At 34.9% G+C, this 23,016-nt stretch overlaps 1 protein-coding gene and 1 pseudogene across 2 annotated transcripts in view; both read right to left on the reverse strand.

Moving 5' to 3' along the window:
- ARHGAP24 (Rho GTPase activating protein 24) overlaps positions 1 to 23,016 on the reverse strand; it is a 528,172-nt gene that overhangs the window by 439,281 nt on the left and 65,875 nt on the right. The gene's annotated exons all lie outside the window — the stretch shown is intronic.
- LOC132366779 (U6 spliceosomal RNA) lies at positions 2,666 to 2,752 on the reverse strand (annotated as a pseudogene).

A 23,016-nucleotide genomic window follows, 5' to 3' on the forward strand; every position in this document is an offset into this window, starting at 1 on the left:
ATGCAAGTGTGTGTACACATATATGCATACATGTGTGTATGAACATGCATGTGTGTGTGTATGTGGGTATATACACATTGTGTGTGTCTTCTCCCTAGAGAAGAAAACCCTTAAAGGAAACATATTTGTTAAGATTCTTTTCTCATTTTTTAAAATACTAAGTTCCATGCCACTGGAAGACATGTAAGGATATTCCTGCTGATCTGACATTCTTTGATGAAGCAAAGAACATAAAAGAGCTTTGCCATACGAGGTTCACTGAACAAACTGGTCGTGGTATACTACTGTCAACCTATGAAATTATATTTTTATTTTTATTGTTTACCAGAACATTTCTTTAATAACTGCAATTATTTACCTGATTAGAACTTAAAACTCTTTAAAAATTCTAAATATTTAAATAATTTCAGGACTGATTTCTCTCTCTCTCTCTTTCCCCAAGCAGGCACTAAGGAAAGGCCATATGAACACACAGCGAGAAGGTGCCCATCTGCAAGCCAGGAAGGAAGCTTTACCAGAACGTGGCCATGCTAGTACCTTGATCTCAGACTTCCAGCCTTCAGAACTGTGAGAAAATAAATTTCTGTTGTTTCAGCCATCTAGTCTATGATATTTTGTTATGGCAGCCAGAGCAGACTAAGACAATGTACGTTTACAAAAAATGTGCACGAAAATATTTAAAGAATTACATCTTAGTAGCCTAAGTAACCGCTAACTAAAGAAAACTGATGAGTGAAAAACAGTGCACTTTCTGTACCTTGCTCTCTACCACACCACCTCTCCACTGGAAGAATGAATCAAACTGTGATACCTACAAGGTAATCAGCACTCTAGATCCCATATTGCAGCAGATCTAGTGGAGATTGTTTTAGCTCCAAGATAAATTCCAGGAGGCCAAATCTGTTTTCAGGAAGCAATTGAATTTTTAAAAATACTTTGAAAGGGTTTTCCACACTTGGCTGTTCTCACTGTGTGATTAACTTCTATTCATCCTTCAGCTCCTCTACGAAGGCTTCCCTAGAGCCACTGCCATCCCCAGTCTGGATGTTCCCCTTCCACAAGCTCCCATGTCACTCTGAACAGAGCCTTTGTCACATGTGGCCATATGCTTATTTCTGTTCAGTCTTCTACACCAAAACTCTTGGAGGATATGGGCTCCCTGAACCCTCCACACCAGCATATACTAAATACTCAAAGGTTTGTTGAATAAATGGAAGGGAATGAGGAATGAATGAATAAACAAATGCATCGGTCAGTCTTTGGGGCCTAAGAGAATGGACCTCAGAGGCCTCAAGGCTCCCCACTTTTGCAGTGCAAAAAATTGATGTTATAGACACCAATGAAAGGACTTCAGTCCAAATTCTCCCATCTAAATACAACCTTTTAAGTTTTTAGTGGCTTAAAGCTAAACCAAACTTCAGAAACTGTTGAGCAAAGAGAACTCCCATTTGTCTCACTGGAATTATAACTCGAGTTAAAAATAAAGAAACATTTCTTCTTAAAAATGAAGAGTTTAAGTGTGAAGAAAACAGGAGAACTGAAAAATGTACAATAGTCATGAATGCAAAGTTTAAGATAGTCACCAGAAGAGCATACCTGGGGGAAACTTAACAGTAGTAATTTTGTAAATGTGCAGTTATTTTCCTGAAGAAACACTAAATATCCTGTTCCTTGATTCATTTGAAATTAAGTTGTCCAAAACAACAGAGAATACACAATAATAGAAAATTATGTACCTGTTGGGATGGATCAGGAATGTCAATCTACATTTTATATTTTAATATAAAATATAAAATATTTCCATATTCATTTGGTAAGAAATCAAAATGACTTAATGGGATGAACCATTTGAAAAAAAGTTTAAATATTTATTTTGTTTTTGTTGTATGTTTAATGCCTCAGACTTTGTAGAGAGAATCTGCTCCTTCTTAAGGAGGTTTTAATTCAACAGGGAGAAAAGTATTTTAATATATATTTAGATGTGTTCCCCCACCACCACAACAGTATCTGAGGGATTAGTAAAAAAAAGAAAACCACTGGAATTCCCAAGGCTGATAACCTGAGTAGAAATAAAAATCAAATCAAAACAAATGCGTTACCATTGATGGAATTGAGAGAAATGACAGATACGTGGCAAGTGTGCAGCTACTCTTAAGCTCATGACAGACATTATTAATTAATCACAGTTCTCCTTCCTGAGGGACCTAGATGCACCTCCAGATGGCTTCTCAATACAGCACTCCAGACAGTCACAACAAATCAATCATATGTGAACAGGAGAGAGAGACTCTTCGTTACTTTGATTCTGTAAATAAACCAAGAACTGAAAATATCCCCCTAACAGAAAATAGAAACTCAGGTGCTCCCTGAGAGAGAGAATGCCATTTGAAATGAGAAAAGAAAAGAAAATCAACTTATTTTTTTTCTTTTTAAATTGAGGTATAAATGACATAGTATTATATTAGTTTCAGGTGTACAAAATAATTAATCAATATTTGTATATATTGCAAAACAATCATCACAAGAAGTCAACTTAATATCAATCACCATATATAGTTACAAATTTATTTTCTTGTGATGAGAACTATCAAGATCCACCCTCCTGGCTACTATCAAATATGCAATACAGCATTATTAACTATAGTCACCATGCTGTACATCACATAAAAATACGAAACGCTTCTCGAATTTGCAGGGCCCATGCTTACTTCTCTGTAGTATTCCAACTTTAGTAAACATGCTGCCAAAGCAAGCAGGAAAGTCAACTTCTTTTAATGGAAAAAACGAATAGTTTGCTGAGAGCTCTAAGATGGCAACTATCATTGCATCATATGGCCACAAAGAACAAAGCAAACGGATCTGAAGCAGGGAAAAGGAAATAGGAGTTGAATGTCCCTTGTTCTATATTAATTAACCCCATCTATGACTAGACCCTTAAAAATAGGATCAGAAAGCAGATTTTATAAACAACTCAATTTTTAAGCTTTTGTGTGTCTTTCTCCTCCCTCCTAGTTCATTTTTCATTGGTAAAACTTTATTCTGAAAAGCTGTCTCAAGGAACAAAGAAAAGAGACTTTCCACCTAAATCTGAAAATTAATGGGATTATAGTACCTAGAGGATGGGGCAGCAATGGCAGCCATGAAGGGCAGCTTTTGTACACAGTCGGCAGAGTGAAGAGAGCAAAACTGAAGCAAGTGGAATGCTGAGGAAGACAGTCAGGCTAAGGTGGGAAGAACCTTCCCGGCTGGGTCCTCCTCTCATAATAGGAAAATAACCTCTGGGCCTGTCAGTTAAAGAGGTCCTCCATCTCTATCCCCTGATGGTCACATTTTTATACTTAGACAAAAGACTGTCTAAAATATTACTTTTGATGTCAGATTTCTTTAGTGAATCCAACCCAGGAAAGTCAGTTATGCTGTCGATTACATTATCATTTCAAGGTTCTCTATGGGGCCAGCTTTTTACTCAACCACACTTCAAAGAAAATATTATACAAGTAGGTAACTTTGGCTGAGGTAGTCATTTGTCTACAATGAACTCTCAAGTTTTCTCCTTCAAATGCAAGCCTTGAGGTGCTTAATGATTTCCAATAAGAACCACTTCTTTTATTGTCAATTAATCCTGTGGGTTGAACATCATCAGCCTTGCTTTAAAGCTCTGGAAAATTATGGGCACTCTAAGTATATAAATCTTGTCCTAATAACTGAACCACGGTTACTCTCCCAATGATTTATTATATTGAAGTATTGACAATCCAATTTTTTCATTATAATTTGAGGAAAGTGGGGACAGGTCAAAATGAAAAAATCTGACTGCTCTTCCACTTCATTCGGCATCATTCACATTATGATGGACTTTGATGTGTTGAACTTTAATCATTTAGGAGGTACATTATTCTCATATAATTTGCATACATTTTAGTTCTTCAAAGTATCTAATTAATTCACACTTCAGTTTTAGATGAGCAGAATAGAAATCTAGCTTTACTGCACCTGAATATATTTAATTAAGAGTTCCATGAAAGATAAATAAATCCCATATATAAAGAGCCATTTTTTAATTTAATTTTTTATTTTATACATTGTAAAAAGCCATTTTTTAAAAATAGGAATCTTGGTGGGACATCTAATATTTGGAATGTCCAGAAACCTATCCTTGGGGAACCCTCTCTCCCTCATTCCATGTTGTTTCTGATGGTAGTACCATCCCACTGCCATAGGGTGGGCCTGGACTTGATTACGCCTAGGTTCTGAGCTCCCAAGCAACAGTGACCAGCCCAGGAAGAGGGCATGTGACTGAAGCAGTGCCAAGTAGAGTCCTTCCTTAGGACAACTGTAGTGACGCTGGAGGAATGAGCATCTGTGATAAATGAGGCTGACAGCATTCATCTCCCCTGGCCTGTAGAGGAAAGTGGTCTGCACAATGAAGTGATGCAGAGATAAGCAGATATGAGAAAAGACTAGAGAGAGCCCTGGAATATCCATCCTAGTTCTAGCTCCTGAACTCCTGACCTTTGTGTATCTTCCTTTGATCCTATGAGATATGTCTTACTCTGCCCGGCAAAGTGAGCAAATAAATTCCCATTTGCTTAATCTAGCTTGAGTTGGTTTTAATCACTTGCTACCCCAAAAGTTTTTCTTAATATCCAGGAAAAACACAATGAAAATATGTGTGGGAAAAATTTCTTTAAAATAATGAAAATCTAGGCTTACAACACATAGAGCTTCCCCTACCTTGCATCATACACAAAAATTAATTCAATATGGATATTAGACCTAAATTTAAAAGCTAACACTTCCTGAAGAAAACATATGAGAATAAATTCACAACCAGGGATGAAAAAGTTATTTTTTAGAAAGGATATATAAAGTAATAACCATAAAAATTTATAATTTAGAAATTATTAAAAGTAAAAACTTCTGTTCATCAAAAGACATCATTTTAAAAAAAGGAATAGGCAAGCCAGACATTGTTTGAAAATATTTGCAAAACATATATCTGCCAAGAGACTTACATCCATAATATATAAAGGATTTCTACAACTCACTAATAAACAGACCAAAAAAAAAAAAAGTTTAGAAAATGAAAATAAATTAAATACCCTTTACAAAGGAAGATATAGAAATGTCCAATAATCTCACAGAAAAGTCCCAACACCATTAGTCATCAGAGAAACGTATATTAAAATCACAGTAAGATACCATTACATAAACATTTGAATGGCTAAAGTTAAAAACAGTTGACAACACCAAGTGTTGATGAGGGTATGGAGCAACCAGAATTTTCAGACATTGTTGGTAAGAGCGTAAATGGTACAACCACTTTGATAGAAGGTTTGGTAATTTCTTATGAAATTAAACACATCTTTACCTATGATTTTACCAATTCCAATCAAAGATGTTTAACCAAGAGAAATGGAATCCATATGGTCACAAAAATATTTGAATGAAAATATCCATAGTGGTTTTATTTATATTAGCCTCAACTAGAAATCACTCAATGCCAATCAACAAGTGAGTAGATAAACAAATTGTGGCATAAACATACAGTGAAATACTCCTTAGCAATAACAAGAAACAAACTATACATATACATAACAACACAGATGAATTCCATAGTTATTATAATGAGTAAACGAAACCAGATACAAGAATATACACTTCATGATTCCAATCATATCAAGTTCTAGAATAAGCCAAACCAGTCTATGATGATAGAAATCAGAAAAATGGCTACTATGGAGTGGGTGGGAAGGGGCACAGGGGATTTTCTAAGGTGATGGAAATGCCTTATGTCTTTATGGGATATGAGTTATATGGGTACAGACATCTGTCTAAACTCATGAATTGTACATTTGAGATTTATGCACAAATTATGTTGTTCTAATAAATCTTACCCCTAAAATAAACTGAAAATATTGAATTCTAGTCAGTGGGATTGCTTTTTGCTATGAAATGGATTAGCAATTCTGAAATTACCTTCTGAGTATTCCAAGTTGAGTAAATAAATATGTATGTTGAATGCAGTGGGAAGCCAGGTTTCTCACTGTTGGAAAAGGAAGTTACAAACATGGAAATGGAAAGATGAGAATGTATCCTGTGTTTGAGATAGAATTAGAGATATCAGCATGAACTCTTGGTTTTTATTTTTTTAATAAAAATTATATATATTTATGGTGTAGACCATGATGATTTGGTATACATATACATGGTGAAAAGATGAATACGGTCAAGCTATTAACATACCATCTCCTCACATGGTTATCATTTTTTGTGTGTGATGAGAGCACCTGAAATCTACTCTCTTAGCGAATTTCCAGTATTTGATAAAGTATTATTAACTATATTCATCATGTTGTAGCTTAGATCTCTAGACTTATTCATCCTGCATAACTGCAACTTTGTACCCTTTAACCAACATCTCATGATTTTTAATAGATAGGTACACAGATACAGAAATAAATATAGACATATATTTACTAATGCTGCTCACTGAGAGAACCCTGAAGTAATGACACACCAGGAGCGAGCAATAAATGAGTACACCTAGCATCCAGATCTTGACTTCTAAACACCATTTACTTGGAAATAGAATCATGGTTACTTGGATAAAAAAGATTGATTCCAGGGCCTCACCAGGAAAAGCACAAGGTGATGCTAGAATAACATGTGCTGGAAAGTAAGGAAATTCTCAAGAATGATGGAAGAATATTGAAAGGACACAGAGGCTAGTTTGAAGTGGTTTTCACTGGACAAATACGGGACAATTTGAAGATAAGAATAAATAATGATAGTAATAGATCATACCCATAGAATAAAACAAGAATACATGAGTTCTACTGATATAATAAACAAACAAGCAAACAAATAAACAAATGGAAGATGTGAGAAAGCTCTTCCTTTCAGTAGAATGTCAACTAATAAATATGGAAGCAATAATAAAGTTACAAATTATCAATGAATGCAAAACCTAGTGGGTAAATGTTTGGTGGGGAAGACATATTTACATAATCTCAAAGTACCTTTCCACAAATTAATCCTAATTTAGAAAGGGTAAAACAGTAACTTTACTGTGAAGAAACCTGGCAGACCCAATGCGACCAGAGTTTACATCATCAATGTTGGAATTAATTGACATCATGAGCCTCTTGATGGGATGCTCTGAGAAGGACACATTATCACTTCTGTGGTGGCCCTGCCAAAAATGCATAACCTAAACCTAATCATGAGGAAACATCGCACAGACAAAAACTGAGGTACATTCAACAAAATAACTGTTCTGCATTCTTCAAAAATCTCAAGGTCAAAAAAGACAAAATGGTTAAGGAACTGTTCCAAATGAAAGTACACTAAAGAGACATGATAACTCAACAGAATGCTTGACCCTGGCTTGCATTCTGAGCCAAAACAAAACAGAGAAAGGGGACATTATTGGGAAAATTGATAAAACTTAAGTATAAACTGTGGATTAGATAATATTTTATCAATGTTAAATTTTCTCATTTTGTTCATTGATAATTATGTTATCAAGGCAGTTATGTGACTTGTTTTTAGGAAATACACATTCAAGTATTTAAAAGAGATAGATGTCTTCAATTTATTTTCAAACAATTCAGAAAAAATCATAAATAAACATATATAGAAACACATATATAAACGAATGATAAATGAAACAGAATGTAAATAATTGGGAATCTGGGATAAGGGTGTTAGAAGTTCCTAGTACTATTCTTATAACGTTTCTGTAAATGAGAAAGTATATCAAAACAAAGAGTTATACAACACATATGTTTCACTGTATGCTGGCTCAAATGAGAATCAAATTTTGTTTTTCATTTAGCCACCATGAGTAAGTCTCAAGTATGTTACTGTAATTGAAAAGGTACTACAGCAGGGCAAAAAACCTGTACTCAGAAAACTATAAGATACTGATGAAAGAAATCAAAGATTACACAAACAGATGGAGAGATATACCATGTTCTTGGACTGGAAGAGTCAATATTGTGAAAATGACTATTCTAACCAAAGCATTCTACAGATTCAATGCAATCCCTATCAAATTATCAATGGCATTTTTCACAGGATTAGAACAAAATAATATTTCAATTTGTATGGAAACACAAAAGACTCAGAATAGGCAAAGCAATCTTGAGAAAGAAAAACGGAGCTGGAGGAATAAGGCTCCCAGACTTCAGACTATACTACAAAGCTACAGTAATCAAAACAGTATGGTACTGGCAGAAAAACAGAAATATAGATCAATGGAACAGGATAGAAAGCTCAGAGATAAAACCATGCACCTATGGTCACCTAATCTATGACAAAGGAGGCAAGAATATACAGTGGAGAAAAAACAGTCTCTTCAGTAAGTAGTGCTGGGAAAACTGGACAGCTACATGTAAAAGAATGAAATTAGAACACTCCCTAACACCATACACAAAAATAAACTCAAAATGGATTAAAGATCTAAATATAGGGCCAGACACTATAAAACTCTAAGAGTAAAACATAGGCAGAACACTCTTTGATATAAATTGCAGCAGGATCTTTTTTTGATCCACCTCCTAGAGTAATAAAAATAAAAGCAAAAATGAGCAAATGGGATCTAGTTAAACTTAAAAGCTTTTGCACAGCAAAGGAAACCATAAACAAAACAAAAAGACAACCCTCAGAATGGGAGAAAATATTTGCAAATGAAGCAACTGACAAAGGATTAATCTCCAAAATATACAAACAGCCCATACAGTTCAATATCAAAAAACAAATAACCCAATTGAAAAATGGGGGGGAAGATATAGACATTTCTCCAAAGACATACAGATGGCCAAAAAGCACATGAAAAGATGCTCAACATCACTAATTATTAGAGAAATGCAAATCAAAACTACAATGGGTATCACCTCACACTGGTCAGAATGGCCATCATCAAAAAATCTATAAACAATAAATACTAGAGAGGGTGTGGAGAAAAGGGAACCCTCCTACACTGTTGGTGGAAATGTAAATTGGTACAGCCACTATGGAGAATAGTATGAAGTTTCCTTAAAAACCAAAAATAGAACCATCATATGACCTAGCAATCCCACTCCTAGGTGTATACCCAGAGAAAACCATAATTCAAAATGATACATGTACCCCAATATTCACTGCAGCACTATTACAATAGCCAGGACATGTAAATGTCCATCAACAGGGGAATGGATGAAGAAGATATGGCACATATATACAATGGAATATTACTCAGCCATAAAAAAAGAACAAAATAATGCCATTTGCAGCAACATGGATGGACCTAGAGATTCTCATACTGAGTGAAGTAAGTCAGACACAGAAAGACAAATATCATATGATATCTCTTTATATGTGGAATCTAAAAAAAAGGGTACAAATGAACTTATTTACAAAACAGAAGTAGAATCACGGATGTAGAAAACCAACTTACGGTTACCAGGGGATGGGGGGGAGGGATAAACTGGGAGACTGGGATTGACATATACACACTACAATATATAAAATAGATAACTAATAAGAGCCTGTTGTATAGCATAGGGAAATCTACTCAATACTCTGCAATGGACTATATGGGAAAAGAATCTAAAAAGAAAAAGAGTGGATATATGTATATGTATAACTGATTCACTTTGCTGTATACATGAAACGAACACAACATTGTAAATCAACTCTACTCCAATAAAAATTAAAAGAAAAGAAAAGGTACAACACTAAAAGTTAGTAAACATGGTTTTGGAATTAAATAGCTACCTGACCTTAAGAAAAGTCTCTGATTTTCTTGGTCTCAGTCCTCTGAGCCCCAAAATAAAGAGGTTGAATGAACTATTTGATATCTAAGATTTCTGTTAATTCTACAATGTTGTGATTCTTAGAAATGGTCTTTTAACAGCATTGTACGTCTAGAGGTAACATGATTAGTAGGAAAATTTTTCTAGTTCAGTTACAGCTAAGACTTCTAAAGGAAAAAGGACAGTAAATAGAGTAGAAGTCTTGTTCTATTCCCAGCCCTCTTTATTGAATTGCTATGCCATTTTAGCATCTTATCATTTCATTTTTTGAAAATGTTATGCCTTAATTTAGAAGACTATAAAAACAACTACCACTGAAAATCTGTATGACATTTTCTTTGCTTTTATATAGAAATATGATTTTACTTGTTTAATAAATAATATTGATATATAGTGTTTACTATACACTCATTATTCTAAGCAATATATATGTGTACATATGTATTTGTATATATGTGCTTGTGTGTGTATATATACTCATTTAATCCTCAAAACAATTCTATGAAGTAAGTATGATTATTATTTCCACTTTACAGATAGGGAAACTAAGGTACCAAAAGGTACCTACAGTCCTACCGCTAATAAGTGGCTCTTTAAAAACAACCATGCATTCAAACCTAGGCAGTGTGGCTGCAGAGACTGTGTCTTAATCACAATTCTACATTTCCTCTCAAATATTACAGAGAAATAAACTCTAGCATAGAATAGCACACACATTTTAATAAGTCCATGAGTAAAAGTGATCTGAGTCATAAAACTATTTATGTCATAAGAATAAATATATATATGTTTTATGTGTATATATACATATACACACACAAAGGAGAAGCAAATCTATTCTTCAAATATGTATATGTGTGTGTGTGTGCGTGTGTGTGTATACATGAGAAGGCTCATTTTCCAGATCTATCACTAATATATTCTTACCTTGATATTTATGCACATATATTTCATTTTGAGTTTTTACTTTTAAAATTCTAATACTGGACAGACCCTTCCATGTGAACCGTTTGCCACATTGACTTGTTGCTCTTTCCCCTTCAGCAGCTTGAAAGCAGTCAAGTGAAAAGCTCAGAAACTGCTGGTTGTCCGTTCTTGGCAGAGGGCAGCAAATAAAGCCCCGCCTGCTGCAGCACACTTGACACTCTTAACCCAAGGAAAAAAGAATGAGGCTCGTGTGCTTGGTACTTTATGAGAAAATTAGCAGTGAAAAGGACAAGTTCCCTTTTGCCTTAAAAAAAGAAACTATGGAGCACTGTGTCATTTCAGTTGGAAAAGTACAAAGTTAAAAGTCCTAAAAATTTTATTACAGCTTGACTAACACCTGTTCCCTCACTGCAGGTGCCAATATCTGTAGTCACCTGCTTAGCTCAGTAAGGCCTCCCTAGACGCTGGAGAATTACTCATGCTAATCCCAAACTCACCTTTCATGAGATCTAGGTTGGATGAAAAAACAAAGCTGAAAGACTTAAGCAAGTATACTTTTAAATGGAAATGGAATTATCTGAGAGAGAGAAAAGCCAGGAGTGACAACAGTAAGAATTGGAACCCATAATGTTTTAACATGTCTGACATATTACCTTGCAAAAAATAATAATAATCACCAATATTTATACATAAGGCTTCTCATAAATTTCATATAATCTGAATTCCATACATTCCTTATAATCCATATAATTCCTGACAGAACCCTTAAAAAGCAGGACTGATGTCCCTGTTATATGTAGGATCCAAATGGCTAAGGTGACTTGCTCAAGCCATAAACCTAGCAAATATCTGAGCAGGTATTTTTTTAAGAAGATGCTGTTTTAAAAGAAGATGTTCTTTTTTCCCACCAAACTACACTGCTTCATACTTACAACATCACCTTACAAAGACCACACTGTATACTTACTAGCATTCCCCAGAACTGAAGGGACAAACACTGTTATGACAGAACAAAGAGTGAGCACTTAAATATCTATTACATCATAGCTTAATATTGTTATAAAAAATGTATAAGACAAAATTAACAGACTATTGAGGAAATATTCTAACAATATTTATTTTTCATAGAGCTGCTTTGGAATTTTAAGAATTTAAACATAAAATGTAGATATTACATAAAGGGTCACTTATAAAAATTCAAGTATTAGCACAACTTCAATTACAATCTTAGAGTGAAAAAATAAAACATGTTTTAAGGGTTGCAGAAAAATTCTTCTTTCCAACATGGTTGTGAAATGTAATACTCGGGTTAATTAAATATGAAGTCTAGTAATGCCTTTTATAACATGAACAGATGGCCAATTTCCAATTAATTAGAAAAATAATCATAATTATCATCAAAACTATAATAAACACAATTCAATCTTGCTTTGCCATTCAGAATCTTGTAATACTATAAAGGTCAGTTACCAGGATTTTTATCATTAACAGATCGCTAAATAATCCAGATTCAATCATCATTTTTCTGCTGCCCAGCTAAACCAACAGTTAATGATGGTATTCTTCCTGCTCCCACAGCTAAACTGTTCTTTTTTCCTATCCTCCCTCCCCATTCTCTCTATCCTATCTAGCTTTGTTCTACTCTCACCACCACCCCTTTGCCTCACACCTATATGATGACTTCATTCTTTGATGTTTCTAAGGGCCCTTCTCTTAGTGCTACTGCCAGACTGATCATTCTTAAACATGTATTTTATACAGTCCAGAACCTTCAAAAGCTTCCAACTGTATAGCACATTATGTTTAAATTTAGCGTCATTTTCAAAGTGTCATAATCTAACCCTTCCAATTTACTGTTCATTACTCCCCCAATAAGCACCTATGAAGCAGTCATCCAAATCTGTGTCTCAATTTAACACAAACACACAGTGCTTATTCTTACCTCTTCCTTCATGGAACTTACTACAACTAAAATAATCGTTCTTCTTCATCATCGTAATCATCATAATCATCATCACTATCAACAGCAAATATGCATATTACTTAACACGCACCAGGCAATGTCATTAGTGCATTATACTTTTTATCTACTCCTCACAATAACCTTGTGAAATAGATACTATTATAATCATCCTCATTTTACAGAAGGTCTAAAGCAGTCAAGTAACTCATGCAAGATCACGAAGGTAGTAAATTGTAGAGCCAGAATTCAAACCAGCAGTTTGGTTCCAAATTTTACACTCAACCACGATCTATATACCTCTGTCAGTAACATAATTAGCTATTAATTATTTCACATATACTACTCTTATCTCTTTAATTATAAAACTTATTTATAAGAATTTTATTTCTTCAAGGGGCTTCTTAATATAAGATATACAGTTAGCCCAAAACAAATGTTTCTAAGGGAGACCATTTTATTCAAAGAATAAATGCAAAGATCCAAGAATTATGATTAGTCAAAATGTATAGAACTACATCTTCTGTCACCAACAAAGTCCTCTGAATCAGGACTTGTCTGTGACAAGAGCACTGAGAGGATGGAGACTGGAGCATGGGCCGGGCAGTAGCTACTTAGGGGATTTCTACATTGGAGAGGCTGCAGGACAGCTTTCTGCTTGTATGAAAGACCAGAGATTCAGAAAACTTGCTTTGAAGCTATAGTTGCCAAACAAGGATACTTACTGAGATTGTAGGTTGTAAACCAATAAAAAGAGCAACACTTCCTAAAGATGGTCTTACTTATTCTCTGCATAAGATTGGGAAAACATAAATAACCCATATTAGTTACATTATTGTTAATTTATTAAGTATGGGGGAGGGTGGACAGCACCCCACCAACCCCTCAAAACTTTACAGTGTCACTAGTGACTGATCATGCTGATGAACTGAAGGAAGAGTTAAGTAAAGACTTCACGATGCTTAGAAACAACAGTCACTTCTCTTGCTTTCAAATGAAGCATACAACTTTTGGAAATAAAAGAGAAAATTCTTATGCACAGATATACATATATAAAATGCATGCACAAAAAGAAACTTGAGTAGAGCTTTTTGTTTTTTCTAATAGGTCAACAGGCCAGGCTTCTATACTCTCTAGAAGATTAGACTCATTCTTCAAGGTCCAGCTCAAATGTGAACCCATCTGTGAGGTTTTCTTTTGCATGATTAATCACTGCTTCTTCTGTATTCTAACAGCATTTTATAAATATCTCTATTGGATTACATGGTATAAAAACTACTACTTAGAAAATGTGCAGATCTTGACTTCTAGACTGCTACCAACTCAAATGTGCATCAACAAATGGACAGATAAACCAATTTGGTATAATCGTGCAATTAGTACAACTTGGCAATAAAAAGGAACTAATTATTAATTTGTAAAACAACATGGATAATTCTCAAAAGCATTAAGCTAAAGAAACCAGACACAAAAGAATACATACTGGTGCCAAGAACTGGGAAGGATCTGAGATTTTATTCAATGTGTAAGCTTGTAAGTTTCATTCATGCTGGCAGAAGACACAAGACTCTTGGGTCACAGACAAAGGACTTTGTTACTCACAGCAGTAGGATTAGCTAGAGTACCACACCTGCCCAAACAGTGGGTTATGTTACAGGAGAGGAACCTGGGAGCTTCGGGAGCCTGAATCCATTATAATGGGCAGTAAGCCTGCCTGACTTTACCCCAAAGGGACACATTATCTCTAATGCACTGAACAATAACAAACTTGCTCTTTCTCAGGAAGAAATTATCTCTAGCTTCCGAGGTTGTTCACTATACAAACACCTTTGGAAAAAACAGTACCTCTGCTCACAAAAGACATGCAGAATCATGAAAGACTTATGGAAAAATATTTCCTAGTCACTATATGTGTTCATTCATATAACATTTCTGGAATAGACAAAACTAGTTTATGGTGGGGAAAAAAATCGTAACAGTCATTGTTTGGAGCCAGAGGTGACTATAAAGGATCACAAGGGAAATTTCTAGGGCAAAGGTAATATTATATATCTTATATGGGGTAATGGTTACAAGAGCAATATATATATTTGTGAAACTCATCAAACTACACATAAAAGTATATGTAAATTATATCTAAATTATGTATGTACAGATTGGGTATGTAAATCATATCCAAATAAAGATGATGTAAAAAAACTTGCTGATCATAAGTTTTAGACTGCTATCATCTCAAGGGCAAGGACTGTGTCTTATTCATCTATCTTATGATTACTGAGACGAAGTTAACCAACTGAATATTCTTAGTAAGTTCTCATAAAGGCTGCTGGCACTGAATTATTAATCATGTTTAAAAGGGGCCTTTAAGTATTCTACCTTGTCCTATGTTGATTTGAAATGCCATCACATTAGATTTTTTAAAGTTATTTGGTTGTGTTCATTTATAAATATTAATACATGTGAATATCAGTGAGCCATTAAAAATTTGTATTTTAAAAAATAAAATCTCTAAATACTAAATTATTTTGATGCAGGTTAGTTTTAATAATGGGATGATTTGCTTAAAAAGATGAAAATGTTTGCTAATCATAATTAGGTTATTTCCATATCATAAACCTAGTTGACTAACTCCTTTAGAAACACAATACTTTTCAAATAAATCTTCAGAATGAAGACAGTAGAAATATATTTGAAATTTGAAAGTTGCAAAGATTTTTTCTGATTTTCCTTTCACTTAACCAATTTAAATTTAGTGGAAATACCTGCTGTCTATTAGGTGGTAACTTAGGCTAGCAAAACCTAAGAAACAAAAGTTACAGCCTTAGTTTCCATTTATAACAGAATTTTCAAATCTCTTCTTCTCAATATATACTTTGGTATGATTTTTATAATTTATTTTATAGATGATGACTATTTATTTTTTTCAAAGAATATATTAATGTGAATTAAATAATTCCCCTAACTTATATTAAAGTATCCTTTGAAAGCATTAAGACAGTGGATCTAAATAAAGCTATAAAATGGTTTGCCATCTTAGTATATATTAAATTGTAAGTTAAAAACTTTGTCTTACTCTTATGTTTTATCATGTTATCCTTCATTTTTTCTAATTAAATATTGTAGCAAAGCATACTAGGTGATGCCAAGAGTTAATCACAATTCTAAAGAAAGTTTTCTGCAATTGTAGATGCCTACAGGTAAACAAGGGCAAAAGAAGAGTTTTAAAACTCAAATAAGCAAAACTTTTTCTAGATACCAAAACCCAGCTTACCCTAGAGAATACATTCAAAATTTAGCAGGAAAAACATTATTTTTCCCTATAGGAGTCTCTTGGCTCTATATGGATTTTTATACTTGAATTGTTTTTTGTCCACATTCTTTCAAACTAAAGTTCTATATTTTCATTGCTCAAAATAGACACTTTCTGCCCTGGACTAGAGTCAAAAGTCAAAAGAGGAAAATAAAGAATGTTAAAGTATGAATGGCTGAGTATAAGAGGGGAGACCTTGCATCAATAGTCGATGTGTGTTTCTTTAATTGTGTCTTAAGCCCGATCCTTATCTTACCAACCAGATGGAAAACTTCTCAAGGTCAAGGATTGTGTTTTGTAATCTCATGCATAGCCCAGAATTGAATGTGAAGTGGGTACTCAATACTGCTTGTCCATTGATTGAAATGCAAATGATAGAGAGACTATTTTTAAAAAAGGTAGTTATATAGAGTATCTAAGATAGTAAAGATAATTTTCCTTCTCTGGATTAATTTTTCCTTGAATAAATTGGAAACAAATAAGGCTCTTTCCCAAAAAATGTGCTTGGGATATCATGGCTTCCCATATTGCATATAGTAGGAATGCAGTAAATTCTTGTGGCTTTGAATATTAATTTTTGATATAAAATTACCTAGGACCTGAAATGTTCATAAGATATATATATATTTTTTACTGAAAACGTAAATAGTCACACATATTTTTTAAGTGAGTATGTATTTTTTTGTCACAAAAAGGCACTATCCTTCAAATCACATCAGCCAAGTTAACACATTAGTGGTAATTTTTCATTGACAGTTTTATGAAAAAGGAATTCGTCCTCACTCTTTCTCATCTTTCTTCAAGATCTTTAGTTAATTTAAGTTCACAAGATGTATCCAAAGTCCCCTATTACAAAGAAATATTGTTTATCATAATTATGACCATTTATTTATTTGGCAAAATAAATTTTGGAATCTGAACACTAAATCTCCTTTGTGATCAAAAGCCCCCATACCTTTTGTTTACCAGTTAAAGCACCAAATCAGTAATCTATTACAATTAGGTAGATATTTTGATAAGAGTTTCAATGAGTAATAAAAAAGGTATTTGGAACAGATTTGAAAACAAAATATAAGGGACCATTCATGATATGAGTGGCAAAGATAGTACATTTTAATCACTATACAGTATATTTTCAGTGATGTGTAATTATATCTAAAGAAAAAAGTACAATAATATATTTCCATCTACATTTGATATGTGTGTATGGCCCGACGCTTATGTTGAGGGTGCTAAACAATGATACAATGTAGCATATTATCTGATGTATCTTCATGTCCTAGACTAGGGATATAGTATAGGGATCCTATATTAAAGATGGAAATATTGAAATCTCACCCATCTAGAGGTGATACTCCTGGGCACGTCAGCCATCAGGACATGGAAACTACACCCCCCAATAAGGCACAGGTCACCTGGAAAGAAAATAACATTTGGGTGATGGAGTGATCCTTGAGTCTTTATCCAAAGAACTGAAGGCTTCCTCAGGGAAGCATTTGCTGATCTCTCTGACAAAGTTTTAAGTGTTTATAGGACCATATGCCTCTCCTCTGTGGCAGTTGCCACAAACATAATTTTATATTTATCTATGTGGTTCTCTCATTAATGTCTATTCACCTGAGCAGACCCTATGTTCTCTGAGAATACTATGTTCTTTTTGTGTGGAGACAGGATCATAATTGTATCACTTCAATGGAAACAGTGCCTAGCACATAAGAGAGTCAATAAATATTGTCAAATTTGTTGAATGAATTAAACACAGATGAACATTGAACACTAGAGATGTAACCTAAGTCAGGGTATATCTGTTACAATTAACGTCAAGAGACACAAGGGATCACCAACTGGGAAGACTGAAAATAGAGCCCTTCATGTTTTAAATATTCAAGAGGTGAGCAATGGGAGAATGTATGGAAGAGATGGCTAAGGAACTGCCAGAAGAGTCAGCATTTAGGACAGGGGTATGAAGGAAGTCAAAGAGGAAAGAACTGTAAGAACGAATGATGTACAGAGAGAAGCATCAAGGCTAAGTAGGTGGGAAACTGCAGAAGGACCACCAAGTTTTGGGATTGGAGGTGACTAGAAGGTTTAAGCAGAAAGAGTTTCAGAGTGATAGAAATGGAATTAAAATGGAAATGGGAAAAAAATGGAGGTAGTGAGTATGGACTAGCAAGTTTACTTTTCCAAGAAAATCAATAGTGAAGAAAATAGAGAAATAAAGCCGTAATTTAGGGATGCAGGTCTTTTAAACTGCATGAGGGACTAAGAGACATATTCACAGACACACACACATACATCAAACTGCATCATAGAAGTTTTGTGTAAACTCTATCTTAGTCTTTTGTGGGGTGGGGTGGGGAGAAGAGAGTTTATGAAGAATTTAATGGGCATTAGGAAGGGCTATGTGATTCAGATGTGAAAACATTCTGCTTTGGAACTGATTATTCTCCATAACCAAATCACATCCCTTCTTGTAAGTTTTTATGGGTTCCTTTGTTTTAATCATCACTAGGATTGTCAATGAGGTAATGTGGAGACTCATTTCTGCCTTAAATCTCCTGAGCCCTTCCTAACCTGCATTCAATTTGTGTGCTACCAATCACATGGTAATCTCCAATTTCTACGTTGTTACGTATTTACCATATAGCTGACTCCCTCGTTTCAATTAGTAGTGTTATATTTATTGAATTGAATGCATGCTCTTCATACATAAGTTGGATACTTTGTGTCTGACTTGCAATAGTGAGGAATAATTCTGGATATAATGGCCATTTTTTCTTCAGCCTTTTATTTTTAACTTCTTACCATTTAACAAAAAGGTGCAATTTATTTACCATCTATTAAAAAGTATGAAATAAATGAAGCTATACAAATAATGCATTTTTGTGCTTCTAAACATCAATGGAAAATCTATCAGCTAAATTTGAGGCATTTTATAATTATATTTTGCAACTGAGCTCTAGGAAATAACACACTTGGACTTTGAGTTGGACTGTGTGTGTTCTACATACTTCAACTCCTTGTCTTGGGAGACATTCAGACCCACTTAATTAAATACACAGCTTTAAGGATGTTATTGTCTTTAACTTGTAAACACAGCCAGAAAGCAGCCCAGCAGATCTTGGCTAAATGTGATTTGAACTGGAGGGAGAACAATCATGATCCCCTTGTTCAGTCACTTTTATCTACTGCCCTGAGGTCACTACTAGTGCCTTTGATTAGGTTGGAAAAGTAGGGAAGTCAAAAGGTGTGATCCCACTGATGTCACATATGTCTGATTGGCAACTGGAGGCTTGTACAAATAACCTTATGCATAACTAAGCATTAACATAATATGGGGACTAGCTACTACGCTCTCTATTTCACATAGCTGATCCTGTGTTTTCAGAAGTCACTAATTTTTCCTTACCATCCTTCTTTGAACCCTCACATATTTCCATCTCCCTTAATCTTCTCCAACTACCTTCTCTCCCAATAAACAGACCAATACATTCTACCTGTAACCAGGCAAATCTGTCAACACACTGGCCCCTTTTGTTGTCCCCAACTATTATGCATCCTTTTGTTGGAGGATGTGACCAGAGAGCAGACCTTCGTGGTCTGACAGAGCTGTGGCGAGAGCCCAGCCCAACCACTTCCTAGTGCTGAAAACCTAAGGCAGTTATTGACAATAACCAATTAACAACTTAAAGATTGATATTAATTATTCATAACTTAAGGAAGTTATTTACAAAAGCCAAACTTGCTGATTATTGTGTGATTTGCATAAAACTGGGTGTATCCAGAGCCAAATGAAGAGAAGGCAGTCAATAATACTTTCTTCTTTTCCCTGGTATCTTTTTCAGGTTACCCCAAATTTACCTATCCTTACTGTAACGCTTTTCATTTCTATGTCTAATTTTTATATCTAATATATAAGATGTATATATATATACACACACACATCTGCTATAACCTCCATGCTAGTGTTGGCTGCTTCACAGGCTTCCCTAGACTAGTTCTGTTTTTCTCAGATCATTCCACTTATCCAGGACTTGCAGACTTCTCATTCTCCAATTACTGAGCTCTCACGTGCATGTTGAGCAGGTTCATTGCTGTATAGGTAAAAGCATCTCAACTAAGGTTATAATGTCCTATATGTCCTCTGTATCCTGGGAAGAGAACAACTTAACATAAGCTAGTTATTTAGTTAAAATCTTTCTCAGATTTTTTTTTTTTTTTTAAACATCTTTATTGAAGTATAATTGCCTTACAATAGTGTGTTAGCTTCTGCTTTATAACAAAGTGAATCAGTTATACATATACAATATGTTCCCATTTCTCTTCCCTCTTGCATCTCCCTCCCTCCCGCCCTCCCCATCCCACCCCTCTAGGTGGTCACAAAGCACCGAGCTGATCTCCCTGTGCTATGCGGCTGCTTCCCACTAGCTATCTATTTTACATTTGGTAGTGTATATATGTCCATGACACTCTCTTACCCTGTCACATCTCACCCCACCCCCTCCCCATATCCTCAAGTCCATTCTCTAGTAGGTCTGTGTCTTTATTCCCGTCTTGCCACTAGGTTCTTCATGGCCTTTTTTTTTTTTTTTTTTTTTCCTTAGATTCCGTATATATGTGTTAGCATACTGTATTTGTTTTTCTCTTTCTGACTTACTTCACTCTGTATGACAGACTCTAACTCCATCCACCTCATTACAAATACCTCCATTTCATTTCTTTTTACGGCTGAGTAATATTCCATTGTATATATGTGCCACATCTTCTTTATCCACTCATCTGTCGATGGACATTTAGGTTGCTTCCATGTCCTGGCTATTGTAAATAGAGCTGCAATGAACATTGTGGTACATGACACTTTTTGACCTATGGTTTTCTCAGGGTATATGCCCAGTAGTGGGATTGCTGGGTCGTATGGTAGTTCTATTTGTAGTTTTTTAAGGAACCTCCATACTGTTCTCCATAGTGGCTGTATCAATTTACATTCCCACCAACAGTGCAAGAGTGTTCCCTTTCCTCCACACCCTCTCCAGCATTTATTGTTTCTAGATTTTTTGATGATGGCCATTCTGACCGGTGTGAGATGATATCTCATTGTAGTTTTGATTTGCATTTCTCTAATGATTAATGATGTTGAGCATTCTTTCATGTGTCTGTAGGCCATCTGTATATCTTCTTTGGAGAAATGTCTATTTAGGTCTTCTGCCCATTTTTGGATTGGGTTGTTCGTTTTTTTGTTATTGAGCTGCATGAGCTGCTTGTAAATCTTGGAGATTAATCCTTTGTCAGTTGCTTCATTTGCAAATATTTTCTCCCATTCTAAGGGTTGTCTTTTGGTCTTGTTTATGGTTTCCTTTGCTGTGCAAAAGCTTTTAAGTTTCATTAGGTCCCATTTGTTTATTTGTGTTCTTATTTCCATTTCTCTGGGAGCTGGGTCAAAAAGAATCTTGCTGTGATGTATGTCATAGAGTGTTCTGCCTATGTTTTCCTCTAAGAGTTTGATAGTGTCTGGCCTTACACTTAGGTCTTTAATCCATTTGGAGTTTATTTTTGTGCATGGTGTCAGGGAGTGTTCTAATTTCATACTTTTACATGTACCTGTCCAATTTTCCCAGCACCACTTATTGAAGAGGCTGTCTTTTCTCCACTGTATATGCTTGCCTCCTTTATCAAAGATAAGGTGACCATATGTGTGTGGGTTTATCTCTGGGCTTTCTATCCTGTTCCATTGATCTATATTTCTGTTTTTGTGCCAGTACCAAACTGTCTTGATTACTGAAGCTTTGTAATATAGTCTGAAGTCAGGGAGCCTGATTCCCCCAGCTCCATTTTTCGTTCTCAAGATTGCTTTGGCTATTCGGGGTCTTTTGTGTTTCCATACAAATTGTGAAATTTTTTGTTCTAGTTCTGTGAAAAATGCCAGTGGTAGTTTGATAGGGATTGCATTGAATCTGTAGATTGCTTTGGGTAGTAGAGTCATTTTCACAATGTTGATTCTTCCAATCCAGGAACATGGTATATCTCTCCATCTATTTGTATCATCTTTAATTTCTTTCATCAGTGTCTTATAATTTTCTGCATACAGGTCTTTTGTCTCCTTAGGTAGGTTTATTCCTAGATATCTTATTCTTTTTGTTGCAATGGTAAACAGGAGTGTTATCTTAATTTCACTTTCAGATTTTTCGTCATTAGTGTATAGAAATGCAAGCGATTTCTGTGCATTAATTTTGTATCCTGCTACTTTACCAAATTCATTGATTAGCTCTAGGAGTTTTCTGGTAGCATCTTTAGGATTCTCTATGTATAGTATCATGTCATCTGCAAATAGTGACAGCTTTACTTCTTCTTTTCCGATTTGGATTCCTTTTATTTCTTTGTCTTCTCTGATTGCTGTGGCTAACATTTCCAAAACTATGTTGAATAATAGTGGTGAGAGTGGGCAACCTTGTCTTGTTCCTGATCTTAGTGGAAATGGTTTCAGTTTTTCACCATTGAGGACAATGTTGGCTGTGGGTTTGTCATATATGGCCTTTATTATGTTGAGGAAAGTTCCCTCTATGCCTACTTTCTGCAGGGCTTTTATCATAAATGGGTGTTGAATTTTGTCGAAAGCTTTCTCTGCATCTATTGAGATGATCATATGGTTTTTCTCCTTCAATTTGTTAATATGGTGTATCACATTGATTGATTTGCGTATATTGAAGAATCCTTGCATTCCTGGGATAAACCCCACTTGATCATGGTGTATGATCCTTTTAATGTGCTGTTGGATTCTGTTTGCGAGTATTTTGTTGAGGATTTTTGCATCTATGTTCATCAGTGATATTGGCCTGTAGTTTTCTTTCTTTGTGACATCTTTGTCTGGTTTTGGTATCAGGGTGATGGTGGCCTCGTAGAATGAGTTTGGGAGTGTTCCTCCCTCTGCAATATTTTGGAAGAGTTTGAGAAGGATAGGTGTTAGCTCTTCTCTAAATGTTTGATAGAATTCACCTGTGAAGCCATCTGGTCCTGGGCTTTTG

This window comes from Balaenoptera ricei, chromosome 5, assembly GCF_028023285.1.
Source record: "Balaenoptera ricei isolate mBalRic1 chromosome 5, mBalRic1.hap2, whole genome shotgun sequence".
Classification (NCBI taxonomy): domain Eukaryota; kingdom Metazoa; phylum Chordata; class Mammalia; order Artiodactyla; family Balaenopteridae; genus Balaenoptera; species Balaenoptera ricei.